The 18,331-nt window shown below is 48.5% G+C and overlaps 1 long non-coding RNA gene across 4 annotated transcripts in view; it reads right to left on the reverse strand.

Annotated features, from left to right (window-relative positions):
- The window catches only part of LOC102550048 (uncharacterized), a 174,052-nt gene that overhangs the window by 67,013 nt on the left and 88,708 nt on the right, over positions 1-18,331 (reverse strand). The window contains exon 7 of one of the 4 annotated variants that reach the window (XR_010055546.1): positions 12,654-13,139. The exons of the other annotated variants lie outside the window; for them this stretch is intronic. This is a non-coding gene — a long non-coding RNA (uncharacterized LOC102550048). Of the gene's footprint in view, positions 1-12,653; positions 13,140-18,331 lie in introns of those variants that run through there. 4 annotated transcript variants of the gene reach the window in all.

The raw sequence follows: 18,331 nt of genomic DNA on the forward strand, positions 1-18,331 counted from the left end.
TCCTACAGTTAGGGCTCGCAGCTTGCAGCTCCCAGGAGCTCCTCACCTCCCATAGCATTGGGTTCTTCAGTCTTTTATCCTCTGAAGTCATGGTTCCTACCCTCTCAGCACTCCTGAAGTTCTTCACAAACCCAGTTCTCCTCAGTCTCCGTTCTCCACAGTCTGCTCTCAACCAGCTTCTAGAACTCTCCAGATTCCCTTAAGTCACTGCTGGCTGATCCCTGGGACTGGCGACCTCAGAAGTTACCTGATCTTCATGTTACCAGGAACATTCATGACAGGGCCACTTACATGAAGTTTTACTGTAGCACAAGGCTGGTAGGGGAGCCAGTGGACAGGGGGAGATCTCCCCAAGCAACACTAAGCCAGTGAGAGAAATGCTGCTTGTTTAACCAGGCACACAGTAGCTAACCTGAGTGAGTGAAGTGTTACTCTGTAATCAGACTGACACATGCTGTGACTAGGTCCCGAGCAACTGTGGGTCGTTTGTAGGTGGGGTCATTTAAGGGTCATTTCAAGGCACCAACTAGTATCTGGAGTGACCATGACTGAAACAGAGTCTCCTGAAGCAGAGCTCTGTTGGAGCAGCAGCCAGGACAGTTTCAATGTCTCTCATAACAGGGACAGAATCTCTCTGAGTATTCAGGGCTGGTGGAGCCTCCCTGAGCGAACTGGATCAACCACCAAGGGTGCAAGCGGCTTGACAGAAAGCTCCCACGCTTCTGTAAGAACTGTGTAGCTGAGGCTACGGTGGCTACTGCCCCAAGGGCCTTTGGGGATAGAATTACTGTCATTCAAAGCTTTGGGAACCATTGGAGGCAACCACAACTCCCAATCCAGCCTTCCTTTCTGCTCAGGGAATCTGCTACTGTGGCCAGGCACAGGCCAAATATCTGATAGCCATCGTTTAAGCATGCAAACTGGGGACCCTAACATAGCCATTAAAGGGGGAACACGTTGAGTGCATCTGTATCCTTTAGCCTGATACCTTAGGGAAGGGTTGGTGCCCCCTCAACGGTGTGAGGGGCATCTCAACTGGGTTCTGTCTGTTTTCCTATTACCCTCTCTGCAAAATGGTGATGATAAAATGTTCTTCACAGAGTTGAGATGATGCTGGTGAGAATGTATGCAGTCGATAAACACCTCACTCCCCTGTTCTAAGACGCCTCCCACTTCTTTCACAATTTCATGGCTTCTTTTTCCCCAAATGCAGGGCTTGGATTATTAGATTATAGTTCTCTCCTTGCCCATGAACTCAGGGGAGTGAGACAAGCCTCACTGACAAGACTCCAGAATTTCTCCTGAGAACAAACAGCTACAGACATGAATGCCTGGTACACGGGGTGGAAATTCACCTGCCAGAGGTCCATGGTGTCCTCTTGGATGAAAGGAATGTTTACAGAGCACATGTGTGGTTCACCATCAGAGAGAGCTGTAAGTATGTTGCACGAAAGCTTGGGTGACGGTTCTGGAGTTAACAGTCCTGTGTGTCACCTTAAAAAAAAAATCACTTCTCTAAATCTTGAGTTTCCTCACCTGTGAAATGGAACTAATAAAGCCCTGCCTCTTGGGGGTGCTGTGAGCCAGGGAAATATGGTGCCGTAGGAAGCCTGCACTGGTCAGTGGAGAGCTGAAGTTACCTGGGGAACCCAAAGGAGACAGCCCCCCACCCCTGGTTTTCACTTCTCAGTCATAACTGTTATGGAGGGTGTTGGGTTCTGCTCCATTCCTCTTCCAAACCACTGTCTGTCCTGCTGCCAGATTCTCCATCATCACCCTCAGCGTCTAGAAGTAATGAGAAAACTAGCTTCAGCCAACCCACATTTGTTGGACATCTACCTAGGCCAAGCCTTACAGCTATTGGAAACGAAGATGAATGGGGCAGGCTCCCCTTCCACAGAAGTCATGGAGTCAGTGAAGGAGGCACAGGAGCAGAGGGGCAGAAAACCTTACAAAACCCGAATGCTGGGCATGGTCCTTCGTGTCCTCCCAGCGACCCTGCAGACTGGTGCTGTGAAGACCCCCATTTCCAAACACACCTGGAAACAGTTGATAGAACAACTTGCCCGGGACCTCACACAGGAAAGTGGTGGATCTGGGATTTGAACTTGAGCCTCCAAGTTCTTGAATTTATATTGTGCCTGAGCTAAGCATCAGAACTGTTAAAATCTGCATGGTGCAAGCGTCAGCGGATCTAAATGATGCTGGTCATTCCACAGTGTTTTGTATATCAGCAGAAAACAGCCAGCTGCATGCTCACCTCTCTCAACATCTAGACTACAGCTCTTACAAGTTAAAGAAGAGTCCCGCACAAGCTCATTGAATAGGATCAATGGCTCCCCAAGAATCAAGGACTCCCCAGGCACTGGCCAACCACTTTTGTGGGACTCAACACTAACAGGTGGGCAGGTGGTGACACTGCAAATAGTATTGGCAGAATGCTCCTAAGTCACCAGGTTCTGCTGTCTCACACATGGGCTCCACCATGGCCTGAGAGAGGCCACACTCTGCTCCCACACTCAAAGAAGAAGCAACCAGAGACCGGGGGAGAAGTGGCGTGGTGAGCTGCTAGCTACAAATTCCAGGCATGCTTATCTGTCAAAGCCCCTGTTTAGCGCCGATGAAAAGATCACAACCACGTGACTATCAACTAGGAGTTCACATTCTAGGGAATGTGCCACTAGGTGACTTCATTGGGCCGGCACGAGAGTGTGCTCTCACATTTCGACATGGTACAGGTCACTGAACATCTCAGCTCTGTGGGATATATAAAGGATGACTGTGGCTCCCTGAGCCATGATGCACAAAACCACACAAGGTTTAGTCACGTATGAGTGAAAAGGATATGAGTGAACGGCTGATAAGCATGAGCACCACGGCTCTGACAACAGCATCACACTCTCCTGTGACATTTCTTTGTAAGTAGGTAGATGAGCGTGCTTTACGACAGAGCAAAGATCTGTGGCTACCACCACGGCACTTGGTGACAGGACTTGTCCACCATCAATGTGACGCTGAAAGACCATCGTCATATATTGATCTGTCCTTATCCAAAATGTCACTAGCACGGCAGGAGTCAGTACTTCAATAGACAGCGTCTTTGCCCAGTGCTGGAGTCTACGTCAGTGTCATGGAGCTGGACTTGAACTCCATCTCTTTGTGTCCAACAGATGAACATCCTGTTCTCAGACACACTATACTTTCACCTCCACACCATCTAAACCAGTCCTGCTACCTCTCTCCACTGCTTTTTCTAGCTGCAGTCTTCTTCAGGGAACCAAGCATCTGGCATCAGAATGGGCCTATGTGTCTAGTGTCTACCCTGGCTCACCTTACTTAAGAGCTCCTTGAGGGGTTGGGGATTTAGCTCAGTGGTAGAGCGCTTGCCTAGCAAGCGCAAGGCCCTGGGTTCTGTCCTCAGCTCTGAAAAAAAAAAAAAAAAAGCTCCTTGAGGGAGAGACCTATGTCTCTCTTGTTGCCATATCCTCGTACATTGAAGGTGGTCATGTGATTTGGTTGAAGGAGTGAAAGGTGACTTAATGATTTTGAATGACAATGGTTCCCATAGACTCATAGATTTCAATGCTTGGTCCCCAGCTGTTGGGATGATTTGAGAAGCATTAGGAGGTGTGGACTCAATGGAGGAGGTGTATCAGTATGGGGTGTGCTTTGAGATTTTAAACCCCATGCCATTTCCAGTCAACTTTCTCTGCCTCCTACCCGGTTAGGGATGTAAGCTCTGGGTTACTGCTTCAGCGCTGTCTGCCTGCCTACTGTGGTGATTCCTGACCGGATGGTCACAGACTCACCATCTGAAACTGTAAGCCCCCAATAAACTCTTCTGTAAGTTGTATTGGTCAGGGTGTTTCTTTACACCAATAGCAAAGTAACTAGGACACCATCTCTTCTAAGAAGCAAGAAATGAGAGATAGGGACTCATCTGGAACCCAAAAGCCTAAGCTGATTGACTTGGTTCCAAAGCTAAGAGAAAAGCACTGCCTCCACCCTCCCTCCTCTTCCCCTCCTCCACCCTCCCTCCTCTTCCCCTCCTCCACCCTCCCCCCCTCCTCCACCCTCCCTCCTCCACCCTCCCTCCTCTTCCCCTCCTCCACCCTCCCTCCTCTTCCCCTCCTCCACCCTCCCCCCCTCCTCCACCCTCCCTCCTCTTCCCCTCCTCCACCCTCCCTCCTCTTTCCCTCCTCCACCCTCCCTCCTCTTTCCCTCCTCCACCCTCCCTCCTCTTCCCCTCCTCCACCCTCCCCCCCTCCTCCACCCTCCCTCCTCCACCCTCCCTCCTCTTCCCCTCCTCCACCCTCCACCCTCCCTCTTCCACCCTCCCTCCTCCACCCTCCCTCCTCTTTCGAGGGCATCCTTTTCCTAGGGAGCCTCTGAAGCATACTCATGGCCTCTGGACCTTCTGATTCATTCTTTGTTCTATACACATGGCCACACCTCCACTTCATGCAAAATAGAAGCAGGTCTAGTTTATTTCCTCAGGTGGGATACTATAGACCCATTAAAGTGAAACACTGGTGAGTGCGAACAGATGCGATTTTTAAAATATAACACTTGTATTGTTCGACAGTTTCATAATGCACATATGTTTTAATCATATTCACGCCCCTCTCCTCCTCATAACTCCTCCCAGATCCCTGCAAAGACTCTACACCATCCAACATTGTGTCCTCTTTAAAAAAGAACCCATGGAAGTATAATTTGTGCTTCGTATGTACTCGTGGGTATGGGGCCATCTACTGAAGCATGTTCTGCCACTCAGGGGCCACACACCATTAAAGAAAATTGGCTGTCAGCAGCTCCGTAGCGAGGGGTGCGGCTCTCTTGAGCTCTCAGCGCTCCGTGCTGGAGCGCTCACTGGCCTGATCTTGTGAAGGTCTTGCATAGGCAGCTGCTGTGGGTTCGTGAGTGTGGCAGTTCGGTCACGTCAAGGACACACCGTTTTGCTCTGGTCCTCACCAACCTGTGGGTCTTACAGATATGTGTCAGGTGCCCGTGGAGGTCAGAAGAGAATCTCCTGTCACTGGAGTTACAGTTGTGAGTCGACGTTCGGGTGCTGGGAATAAGTTAGGGCACCTGATAGCACTGTGCTCACTCTCATGTTAGTGTGAGTAGAAAGGAGAAGTCAGCAGCCAGGGTGGGTCTAGTGGCCATCGTTAGGATGTTAGACAGAAGGGGGAGCATACAAAGGAAGGTGGTAACTGCGTCAGAGGGGAGAAACGGGAGGGACATTGAGGGTTGGGTTCATGGTAGAGCAAGAAGAGGGGGTAAAGATATCATAGACTTGGTCAGCCTCTGGCTTTGGGAATATAAAAGTAAGAGGACTGGGTATAAGAAAAGAGAAAGGCAGAAAAGAAATGAGAGGAAAGGAAAGAAGGAAGGAAGGAAGAAAGGAAGGAAGGAAGGAAGGAAAGAAGGAAGGAAAGAAGGAAGGAAGGAAGGAAGGAAGAAAAATGGCAAAGACACAAATAGTAGAGGAGATGTTGGCCTGCTACAGTGGTCAACTGCGCAGATGAGACACAGCTGGAGAAGAGGGTGTTGAGCTACATAATGATAACAAGACTGACCATGAGTCTGATTTCTGGAACTTACATCCAAGTGAAACCAGAACCCTGTGTGGGGTCCAAAGGCAGATCCACAAGGAATGCGTGGCCAGGAAGGTCTGGAAAAATCGAGGTCTCTATTGGCTTAAGGGGCCAGCTGCACCTAGGAGCCCGTCATGGCAACAAGACCCAGGGTTTGCAACCACGCTGAGGTCTGAAATGACATCAGAGAAGCTGGCTGTGGACCCACTCTGCTCTCTGATACCCTCCAAAATGTCTGAGGCTCACAGCAGCCCAGGCTTCTGTGCCAGGCAGGAAGAGGAGGCAGTGGGAGGGAAGCAGGGCATCTTGGGATTGGTATGTGCCAGCAGTTTTAAGAATGTCAGAAACCAGTGTTCTGGGGGTTCTCTCTCCCTGCAAAGATGCCCACATTCATTAAAACATTTAAAGGCGAACCAGCTGCCATGACAGCACTGTCTTGGTCCTGCCGTCTTGTCCTTATACTGTGTCAGTGCTTGGCACTCTTCCCTGGGTGCCAAAGAAAGTCCCTGACAGTAGCACAACACCCATCATCTGAGAGTTTTCCTTGCCATGAAAAGCAAGTGCTTCCCCCAAATGCCCACGATCTCATTTTAACCCCCTCCCAGGCATTACTGCCAGTGTGCTCGGCTGCCCACAGAAGGAATCAGAGCCTTTCTTGGCCTTTCCTTAGCCCTGCAAGCTTCCAGGAGCCATTAGAAAGGAGGCAGGCGATACACTCATGGAGACAGCCTGTGAAGTTAGTTCACACAGCGAGACCACGTGCTCACATTATGTTCCATGGACACTGGCCCATCCCTGAGTCATCACACATATAAGAGGCCATTGTTGGGAGCGCTAGGTACATGACAGTTCCCCATTGCCCAGTTTGGGTAAGGTTGAAGTTATGTTTGCCCTAGAAATGAAGTCAAATGGCTTTGCCACACCTTCCAACTGCTGGGTCCAAATACCATGGGGCACCATGCTGATCTCTATTCATGGGAGGCATCGACTATCAGCTTCTTCCCACACACACAGAAGCGAACTGCTTCTCAAAGAAGAGTCAGGGCTTCTGACCATCCAGCAGGTCCTAGAGCACAGGACTGTCACAACAGGGCTTGGCACTGCCGGTTAGATTGGCAGGACAGGAGGAAGAAAACCGTGGGCATGCGTCAGTGTGAGGGACGGCACATACCGCTTTGTAACATGCACCAACCAGCATGGCATGCCCCCAGTTAATGCAAATTTGGGGCTTTCAAGCTAAATAGTTCCAGAAGCTCATACGGGTAGCAGCAACAACAAAAGTTTTCCAGTGAAACCTTCCACACGTCAAAATCTTCACAGACCGATGACCAAAGGTTAGTCAACCAGAAGCTAAGGTCTGTACAAGATTTGTCCTCACAAAACTGGTGCTGGGGGTTGGTCCCGCTGTAGCTGCCTCTTACTCTTTGGGAACTGGGTTGGCTGCTGTAGGTGGATCATTCAAAGTGAGAGCCTGGTGCACCCCTTGTGCTTGCTTATAAGCAGGTGCTCTTGAATGACCAAGTTTCCAGAACCATGAGCCAAACTCAACCTATTTGTTTTATAAATTACTCAGCCTTAGCTATTTTGGTATAGTATCAGAAAATAATTCTTATTTCCTTCTTGGTTTTCTTTTTTCCGTGTTTTTCACCTTTCTATGATGACTATATGTTACTTTTATGGTGATTAAAACATGAGAAAGTATATTTTAAAGAAAAAATAATGAATACGAAGGGTGTCCGTGCTGCCAGGTTTTAAAGGAAGGGGGGGATGGTTTAGAGTGGGCCCCATGGTGGCTGTAGTGTTTGACCCAGGCTTTTGGGCAGGGAGGACCTTCAGCGGGTGACATGGTTCTCTGGTGTATCCTGTGAGCAGCAGGAAATCTGCTGGTGACTAGAAGTGTCTAGCAGGAGGAGGGAGCAGGGGTGCACTTCACAGAAATCAAGTTTTCTGGACAATTGGGGCAGAGGCACAGTCTTTCAAAGAGAAAGCTCTAACAAATGTTCGTGATCTAGGCTCAGACAGAACGAAAAACACGAGATGACCATTTAGAAGGAAGGAAATTAAAGATGGACACTAAAGAAAGAGTCACTGGTGAGGATGAAAGCCGGGTGGTTAGAGGCAGCCGAGAAGGGAGCCCATGGGACTTCCAGCAGCAATCTGGGGAACAAGTTCCTCAGTTTCAGTCTCAAGACCCTCTCCAACTACCACCCCCACCCTCCCACCCACCCCAACCCTCCCCCACCCGCGCCAGCCCTCAGAGCCACTGCTGCTCTTGTCTCTGAGGAAGCCTGGAACAGGCCTGGGTAAGGTCCTGAGCTTGTCCTGCTTGTCCTCATCACTGTCAGGAGTTGCTCCAACCCACTCTTGCAAACGACTGGTGCAGTTAATCCTGGGAAGGTGACAGAGCCCTTCGGCCAGTCGCCAGGCTACTTGTGAGACTTCCCTTCACCCATGCAACAGGAGGAGAGACAAGGACCCTGCAAGGTGGCTGGGAGCATCAGAAAGTGACATGTGGATTGTCAGCTCTCCATGAGATCACCTCTGTGTCTACAGAGTCCATGCAAAGACACACACAAATGCTCCCAGGAGACAGGTCCTGACTGCGCAGTCTGGGCTAGGACTTGACACAGATGGCTCTGAGTCTGTTACTCAGCGCTCCTAGACAGTGGCAAACCTTCAGCCATGCTGAGAGTCCTTTTCTCTCCGGGTGAGGCAGTGCACACCTTTAACCCCAGTGTGAGGGGTGCTGACTGCAAGATCACTCCTGGCTGTCTTCCAGAAACACTTGCTCAGCCCGACTTGAGCCTTTGTGGTCACCTCATGCTGACTTCCAGGAAAGCCTGGTGCAGATGCTCACTTCACTGCCTTTATCACCTCAGGCAGAGTATTTAACCTGCCTTTTCCTCAGTTTCCTCATCTATAAAATGGGAATAACAGTACCTATGGTATTGGATTATTTTGAAGCGCTAAAGCAGGTCAAGTCTGAGTCAACCACATTGCACGGCATCTAGCAAGTTCCTCATGTTAACGACACAGAGGATCTGATTTTTCTCCTGCCGATGCCAGAGTTATCCTCCAGGTTTTCAAAGCAGTACAGGCTTTCCCCATTCTCTCACGACAGATAAGATTTCCTGCCGTTTGCAGGCACCTTCTCTACACATTCCCCTTCAAGAGGAGCTCACTCTTTATCCTCCTAGAGCCCCGCTCGCCTTCCATCCTCCCGTGGGCTCTCCCAAATGCCCACCGTCAGGTTTTCAGGCTTTAATAAAACCAAACAAACTACACAGCACGCCACAGACTGTCCTTTCCACCTATGTGACTCACTGTACCAAGGCCATCGCAGCGCACTGAAGGTCGTTTTAAGGGACAAGTTCAGAGCTGACGGTTCAGTAGCAATGGTGCATCTGTAAAGTGCATGCTGTCTCTAGGAACTGACAGAGAAGACTAACCACGCCGTTCTCTCTTTAAATTATTAATTAAAGTTACTATCATTAATTAGTTTTATAAATTACTGCTGTTGTGTGTCTGACTATTGTCTAAGTGGGCAGACCACAGGGACATCTGCACAACCTCTTCTGCTGCTGCACTGTTCACAGTGGCTAAGGTTTGGAACCGGCCGTGAGGCCCATCAGCAGCCAAATGGATAAAGAAAATGCTGTACACACACACACACAGACACACACACACACACACACACACACACACACACACACATACATACACACACACAGAGACACACACACAGACACAGACACACATACACATACACACACACAGAAACACACACACACACACACACACACACACACACACAGTGGAGCTTTATTTAGTCAGAAAGAAAAACAAAACTGCCTTTGCAGGAAGCGCTACGGAGCAGATCACTCTGTTAAGCAAAACAATCCAGACTCAAGAAACCAAATACGTGTTAGAATGAAGAACCTAGATTTTAATGTATTGCAAGATTAAAAAATATATAAAAATATACACACGTGTCATGGAAGTAGAAAGGGAACTAGGAAGGAGGGAGGAGGGAAAGGGAGGAGGGAGAGGGAGGAAGGAAGACAGAGGAGGGAGGAAGGAGGAGGGAGAGGGAAGAGGAAGAAGGAAGGAGGGAGAAGGGAGGAGGGAGAAGGGAGGAGGGAGAGGGAGGAAGGAAGACAGAGGAGGGAGGAAGGAGGAGGGAGAGGGAGGAGGAAGGAGGAGGGAAGGAAAAGGGAAGAGGGAGAAGGGAGGAGGGAGAAGGGAGGAGGGAGAAGGGAGGAGGGAGAGGGAGGAAGGAAGGAAGGAAGAGGGAGAGGGAGGAGGAAGAAGGAGGGAAGGAAAAGGGAAGAGGGAGAAGGGAGGAGGGAAAAGGGAGGAGGGAGAGGGAGGAAGGAAGACAGAGGAGGGAGGAAGGAGGGAGAGGGAGGAGGAAGAAGGAAGGAGGGAGAAGGGAGGAGGGAGAAGGGAGGAGGGAGAGGGAGGAAGGAAGGAAGAGGGAGAGGGAGGAGGAAGAAGGAGGGAAGGAAAAGGGAAGAGGGAGAAGGGAGGAGGGAGAGGGAGGAGGGAGAGGGAGGAAGGAAGGAAGGAAGAGGGAGAGGGAGGAAGTTAAAGGGAAAGGGGAAGGAGAGGGAGCCAAGGAAGGGTAATGGGCAAGAAAAAAATCACATGCCCTTTCTCAGATGTGGAACTCAAATTTGCATATAAATACATATTTATACAGGTATATATGCAAATGTATGTAAATATGACATGAAAGCAGAACAAAAGGCGTTTTAGAGGGAAGAAGAGGGCTGACCTGCGGGAGGAGGAAGGGGAGGATCTTGTGGGGTTGAATGTGAGCAGAGCATAATTATATATAAAAAGGTGTCATAATGAAACATCTTGTATGCAAATTAAGAAAATAGTGAAAAAAAACAAAACAAAACAAGGCTTCCTTCTTCATCCACTGAGCCCCCTCTTGCACATGCCCTGCTGTTGTGATGGATCTGCCCGGGGCCCTCACCAGCACTGAGCAGATGCCAAGGCCAAGTTCTCAAAGCCCCAGAATGGAGGGAAAGAAGTCTTTTTCTTCTGGAGGTATCCGGTCTCCGGTATTTCGTTATAGCAAAGGAAGATGAATTAAGAAAAGAGCTCGACTTTGGTTTTGAGCTGCTGTTTTTATAGGACCATCTCTCTTGTCACTCTCAGAGCTGCAAAGGGCCCGATAGGTCAGGAAGTTAATTCTGCTCAGGAGCTCCACACTGCAGAATCGCAGGAGGAAACCCTGGGTGGGGGTTGGCCCATTCTCTCTTCTTCTTTGGCCTTGCAGGGCAGTCTTCAGAATGGCCACCCCAGATACACCAACCCTGGGCTTGACCTCAGGACCCAGTAGATGTGACAGCAAGAGCAGATGCTCTTCAAAGACTGGAGCGTGCCTTAGGTGGGCTGACCCCGTGGACTGCTGGGATCCACTATGACGAAAGCAAACCCCAGATAGAGTCTGGTCCAAAGAGATTTGAAGCCAAGGACAGCCAAACCCTAGCAACAATCAGTCAACCCAGCCCTGTGAGCAAGAAAAAAAAAATGTCTGTAATTATTCTGTGTGCAACAAAATCTGAAATGGAGCTGTTACTCTACAAGAACCACAGCCAGCATTCAGACCACAGTTCCTTTATGGCCTCAAACCAAGGTGTGGCCAGTGTGAAGGGAAGGGGTGGCTACTTGGGCAGTGACCCCACAACACTGTGTAAAGTGGGAGACTGGGAAAATAAAGAATTCAGAATCCTGGGCACCAACTGCGGCTTCTCTTCATATGCCAACTTTCTAACCCTCCCTTCATCCCTCTGGTGACAGCCCTGGGCTTTCCTCTAGAGAGCGGCCCACCCCACCTCACTGTCAGACCCTGTGTTTCAGGAAGCCTCTTTGCTCTCTGGCTCTAGGCATAGATTTGTGGTCCTGGCCTGGTCACAGAGGACCTTCCATTCCCCTGACCACAGTGAGTAGTTCAGTGATGGATACGTGACTCAGGCTAGAGCCCAAAGGGCAACCGTGGGCTATCCCAGACACTATTTGGTGGGAAGGAGCCCATTTTCCATGAGATATAGGCCAGAACATATGCATGGAGATCAGAAGACAACTTGCTCAAACTGGTTCTCTCCTACCACATGGACCCTGGAGATTGACCTTGGGTCATCCGTCCTTTGAGTCCGTAAGCTCAGGGGTAACTGCTTCATTCGATGCCACAGACAGAATAGCTGATTGCTACTGCAAATTCTAAGCCGTCAAAGGTAGCAAAAGGCCAAGGACAGGTAGGTGATAGGCAGGAAAGAGGTAAATGTTCAGTGGACAGGATCTCGCAAATCCTTTGACCTATAGGAAGTCACGTGCTCTGGTGTGGGATGTGGTGCTGTTCCCATGGCATGGGGGAGTGGTTTTACCTGTGTGTGTGTGTGTGAGTGTTTGTTCCGTCGTGCATTCATCTGATGGTTTCTATCACAAAGATCCCCTTATAGAACGGACAGTTCTCCTGCCTCCTCTGACCAAGCAAGATGACATTGTAGTGCTTGGGCACAGTAGTACTGGAGATTCAGCGGAAACCAGGACTAACGTGTCTTGTGAGGGAAATAGACATGATTCAAAGATCACACCGGCCAGGGTGGAAACCACAACCATGCTAAGAGCAGGTGCTTCAAGGGCTCCCAAAAGGGGCTGTCAGCTGAGTGCCGAAGGGTGAGTCACCAGAGGTGTTAACCAAGTAGCAAATACAGGACCATCTGTGAAGGCCATGCCTCTGTCTGCTGCTGGGTCTTGGACTTTGGCTGTGCTTGGATTCTTCCCCAACCTTGGCTTGCTTAGGTTGACGCTCAGGTGTTTGAGGAGCTCAGGGGGTGACTGAAGTGCACAGCCTGTCTATCAAAAGGAGGGTGGTTGTGTACGAGGGCTTTCCCCAGCTCTGGTGCACTCTGCGGCTGTGAGAAGGAGTGAGTAGAGCAGTGTGGATTTGGTGGCTTGGGAACTGTCCCCTCCACAGACTCAGGTTTTGAACACTTGGTCCCCAGCTGGTGGTGCTGTTTGGGGAGATTTTGAAACTTGTTTTTATTTTGAGTTTCAGTTTTATTTTAATTATTTTACTTATTTACATCCCAAATGTTGCCCCCCCTCCTGGTCCCCTCTCCCAGAGTTCTTTACCCCCTCCCCTTTACCTCTGAGATGGTGCTCCCCCACCCTCTCCCAGGCATCCCCCTTTTCTGGAGCATCAAGTCTCCACAGGATTAGATGCATCCTCTCACATTGAAGCCAGACAAGGCAGTCCTCTGCTACATATGTTCTGGGGGCCTCAGCCAGCCCAAGTATGCTCTTTGGTTGATGGCTTAGTCTCTGGGAGCTCCCAGGGGTCCAAGTGAGTTAACACTGTTGGTCTTCCTATGGGATTGCAATTCCTTCAGCTCCTTCAGTCCTTCCCCTAACTCTTCCATAGGGGTCCCCAGCCTCAGTCCAATGGTTGACTGTAAGCTTCTGCATCTGTCTCAGTCAGCTGCTGGTAGAGCCTCTCAGAGGACAGCCATGATAGGCTCCTGTCTGCAAGCACAACATGGCATCAGTAATAGTGTCAGTGTTTGGTGCCCACCCATAAGACAGATCCCAATTTGGGCTGGTCACTGGTTGGCCTATCCTTCAGTTTCTGCCCCACTTTTGTCCCTGCATTTCTTTTAGACAGGAACGATTATGGGTCAAAGATTTTGAAGGTGGGTTTGTGACCGTATCTCTCCATCTATTAATGATCTATAATCCAGAATTGGATCCTGTCTGTCAACTGGAGATGGGCTGTTGAGGATCCACTACCCACTGTTTGGCATTTCTGCTAAGGTCACCCACATTGAATCCTAGGTGGCTCTCATATCCCAGGTCTCAGGGACTTTCTAGTTCCCCCAACCCCCACCCACAGCTATATATTTCCATTCATTTTTCTGGCCCTCTGGGCATCTCTCCTTTCTCTCTCTATACCTGATCCTGCCCCCCTTGCCCCCTCCCCCCTCTCCCACCCTGTTCCCTCTCTCCTCCCCTCCCATGATTATTTTGTGACCCTTTTAAGTGGGACTGAAGCACCCTCATTGGAGCCTTCTTTCTTGTTTAACTTCTTAGGGTCTGTGGATTGTATCCTGGGTATTCTTTTTAGCTAATACCCACTTATCAGTGAGTACATCCCATGCATGTCCTTTTGGGTCTGGGTTACCTCACTCAGGATATTTTCTAGTTCCATCCATTTGCCTGCTGTAGTGGCTATTCCTGGTTGTCAACTTGACTATATCTGGAATGTTCTATAATCCAGAATTGGACCCAGATCTTGAGGCTGAGAGATACAAGTTGACAAATCAAGTCCCAGATCCAGACCTAGTGTTACACACCTTCTGCTGGAGACCTACATAAGGACATTGGAAGAAGGAAGATTCCCTCTTCTCTGCCTGCTTGCCTCGTGGGACTGAGCCACTGATACATCCTTGAATTTCCATTCACTGCTGCTGCTGACCATTGTTGGGGAGTTGGACTACAGATTGAAAGTCATCGTAATAAATTCCCTTACTATATAGAGATTACCCATAAGTTCTGTGACTCTAGAGAACTGTGACTAAAGCACCTGCAAAAATCATGATGTCCTTGTTTTTTAACAGCTGAGTAGTATTCCATTGTGTAAATGGAATACATTTTCTGCATCCATTCCTCTGTTGAAGGGTGTCTCGGTTCTTTCCAGCATCTGGCTATTATTAATAAGGCTGCTAAGAACATGGTGGAGCACGTGTCCTTGTTATATGTTGGAGCATCTTCTGGGTGTATGCCCAGGAGTGGTATAGCTGGGTCTTCAGGTATAACTATTTCCAATTTTCCAAGAACTGCAGATTGATTTCCAGAGCGGTTGTACCAGTTTGTAATCACACCAGCAATGGAGGAGTGTTCTTCTTTCTCCACGTCCTCACCAGCATCTGCTATCACTTGAGTTTTTGATTTGCTGTTTCGTTTTATTGACAGTGTCCTCTGACTTATAGAAGCTTTTCAGTTTCATGAGGTCCCATTTATCAATTGTTGATCTTAAACCTGAGCCACTGGTGATCTGTTCAGAAAAATTTCCCCTGTGCCAATGCATCTAAGGCTGTTTCCCACTTTCTCTTCTATTAGATCCTGTGAATCTGATTTTATGTTGAGGTCCTTGGTGATTTTCTACACAGATACCATGTATCAAAGTTAAACCAAAATCAAGTAAACTAGCTAGACAGTCCCATAACCCCTAAAGAAATAGAATCAGTCATTAAAAGCCTCCCAACCCAAGAAAAAGAGCCCAGGGCCAGATATTTTTAGTGCAGAATTCTACCAGACCTTCAAAGAAGACCTAATACCAATACTCCTCAAACTATTCCACAAAATAGAAACAGAAGGAACACTATCTAATTTGTTCTATGAAGCTACAGTAAGGCTGGCACCTAAACCATACAAAGACCCAACAAAGAAAGAGAACTTCAGACAAACTTCTCTTATGAATATTGATGCAGAAATATTCAATAAAAATTCTTGTAAACCAAGTCCAAGAACACATCAAAACCATCACTTACCATGATCAAGTAGGCTTTACCCAGGTGGTTCAATATACAAATATCTATCTGTGTGATACACTATATAAACAAGTTCAATAAAAAAGGCATATGATCATCTCATTAGATGCTAAAAAATCCTTTGACAAAATCCAACACCCCTTCACGTTAAAGGTCTTGGAAAGATCAGGAAGTCGAGTCACATACCTAAACATAAGAAAAGCAATATACAGCAAACCAACAGCCAACAACAAATTAAATGAAGAGAAATTTGAAGCAAGCCCATGAAAAATAGGGATAAGACAAGGCTACCTACTCTCACCCTATTTACTCAACATAGTACTGTAAATTCTAGCCAGAGCAACTAGACTACAAAAGATCGAGGGGATACAAATTGGAAAGGAAGAAGTCAAGGTATCACTATTTGCGGATGATATGATAGCATATATGTGACCCCAAAAATTCTGCCAGAGAACTCCTACAGCTGATAAACAACTTCAGCAAAGTGACTGGATATAAAATTAACCCTAACAAATCAGTAGCCCTCCTTTATACAAATGATAAATGGTCTGAGAAAGAAATTAGGGAAACAACACTCTTCACAATAACCACAAATAAGATAAAATACTTTGGTGTGACCCTCACCAAGCAAGTGAAAGACCTGTATGACAAGAACTTCAAGTCCCTGAAGAAAGAAATCGAGGGAGACCTCAGAAGGTGGAAGGATCTCCCATGATCTTAGATCCACAGGATTAACGTGGTGAAAATGGCTGTCTTACCAAAAGCAATCTACAGATTCAATGCAATCCCCATCAGAATTACAGCACAATTCTTCACAGTCACGGAAAGGACAATTCTCAACTTCACATAGAAAAACAAAAAAAATTCAGGATAGTGAAAAGAATTCTCAGCAATAAAAGAACCCTGACCTCAAGCAGTACTGCAGGGCAATAGTGATTAAAAAAACCCACATGGCATTGATACAGAGACAGACAGGCCAATCAGTGGGATAGAATCGAAGACCCTGAAAGAAACCTACACACTTATGAACACTTGATCTTTGACAAAGAAGCCAAAACCATATGGTGGAAAAAAGAAAAGCATCTTCAACAAATGGTGCTGATCTAACTGGCCACAGCATACACAACGCTCCTTCCTCAGCAAACACAGGGTTGGCTCAGGACCCCCTCCCCCAAGAGTAACAAAAGCCATAAATGCCAAGTCTCTAAGAGAAATGGTACAGTATGTGCCTGCCCTTAGACACTCACGACGGTGCTTAAAGCATCTGTGGGTGACTTGCGTCCCAAATAGGATGTAAATGCTATTGGAACCGTCCTCACTGGATTTTCTTCAGAATCCACCTCGCAGAAGACCCAGCTGCTGGCATCACCAGAGAAGCCCTGAGGTAGCTAAAGGTGGGAGTGTGTCCTATGGCTAGTACCTGCTCACCACGGCTGCCGGGGAAACTGGGGGATATTTAGCAATCACCGGCAGTTTCTGCACCCACAGCATCTGTGCCAGTAGCCGCTAGACCTGCAGTCCCTGTGAGCACAATCAGATGTCCTCACTGGTCAGGGAGACACGGAAGAACAGGCCGCTGACTGGGGAAATGGGTTCAGTGGTGGCCTCTCACAGATACTTCTACTGTGGATGACCATGATTTACTCATGAGGTACATCTGGACCCCAGTAGGCAGGGTTCTGGGGTGAATAATGGACAAAAGTGATTCAGTTTCTAACTTTGTAAACTTACAGGTTAGGAAGAGAGACCAGCAGAAATCAAATAATCACACACTAGATACCCAGACTGACGAATGATGTAAAGGCACAGACCTTCTTGTTGCATCTTCTGTGAAGAAGGCCCGCCCCTCACAGGCCTGGGACATACAGCCCTTGTCAGTACCACTGTGCATGGGACATACAGCCCTTGTCAGTACCACTGTGCATGTTCCCACAGAGTGACGGAGACAGAGTGGTGTCAGGAGTATCTCCAGACACACACAGAGAAAGCCTGCAGCACCTGCACAGTGGGATGCCTTCAACCTTCTGAGAAGCCGATGGGGAAACAGACAGACTTAACCTATTCATCAGACGGAACAAAAGCTGACTTTAAGCTGCTGGGGGTGGGGGTGGGGTATGTTCTTGTTAGTGGTGGGTGAGCATGTTGGTGAGCATGTTGGTGTGAGGGTATGTGTGTGCATGCACACATGCAGCCAGCGGTCACCATCAGACCTATCCCATCACCATCTTTCCTTCTGAGACAGGGTCTCTCGCTGACGCTCATCTATTCCCCTAGGCTGACGAGCCACCGAGCTTCAAGGATCCTCCTGGCTCAGTGTCTCAGTACCTTCCCCTGCCTTAGTTAGGGTTTCTACTGTTGCAATGAAACATCACGGCCAAAAACCAAGGTGAGGGGAAAGAGGTTTATTTGGCCCTCAATTCTATTCGAAGGAAGTCAGGGCAGGAACTCAAACAGGCCAGGAACCTGGAGGCAGGAACTGATGCAGAGGCCATGCTGGGGGCGCTGCTTACTGGCCTGCTCCCTTGGCTTGCTCAACCTGCTTTCTTAACCCCTGAGCTACCTCTCCAGTCTCTCGGCCTGCTTTCTTATAGAAACCAGGGATGGCCCCACCCACCATGGGCTGGTCCTTCCCATCAATCACTGATTAAGTACCTACAGCTGGATACTAGGAAGACATTTTCTCAGCCGAGGTTCCCTCCCTTCAGATAGCTCGTTTCTGTGTCAACTTGACATAAGAGTGGGCACCACATTCCCCTCACCCACTTTCAACTGAGCTGTTAAGGATGCAAACTCTGGTCCTCACGCTTGTGCAGCCAGCGCATTACCAACTGGGCCATCACACGGCCCCTGCAACTGATTTTTATAAGGAAGGAGCAGTAACACTGAATACATGGAGTCCGTCCTTGAAGTCATTGTACTTAGAAGCAAGAACTGCGGCCAACGCCTTAGCGCTGGTACATGTTGGTTGGCAATGCCATTGAACTCTGGCTAGCCTTAGATCACTTACCTCCACATTCCTGTGCCATGAGGCAGTTAGAAGTCCTCATTGTTTGACTGATCCTCCATAAACTCAGCTTGCTGAGACTCGCAGCCCAATGTATCCCAAACCGACACCACATATTTTAGGAGCATATGGTATTAACATGTACTAAGCCTCAACATCAGTAC

Source organism: Rattus norvegicus, chromosome 10, assembly GCF_036323735.1.
Source record: "Rattus norvegicus strain BN/NHsdMcwi chromosome 10, GRCr8, whole genome shotgun sequence".
Classification (NCBI taxonomy): domain Eukaryota; kingdom Metazoa; phylum Chordata; class Mammalia; order Rodentia; family Muridae; genus Rattus; species Rattus norvegicus.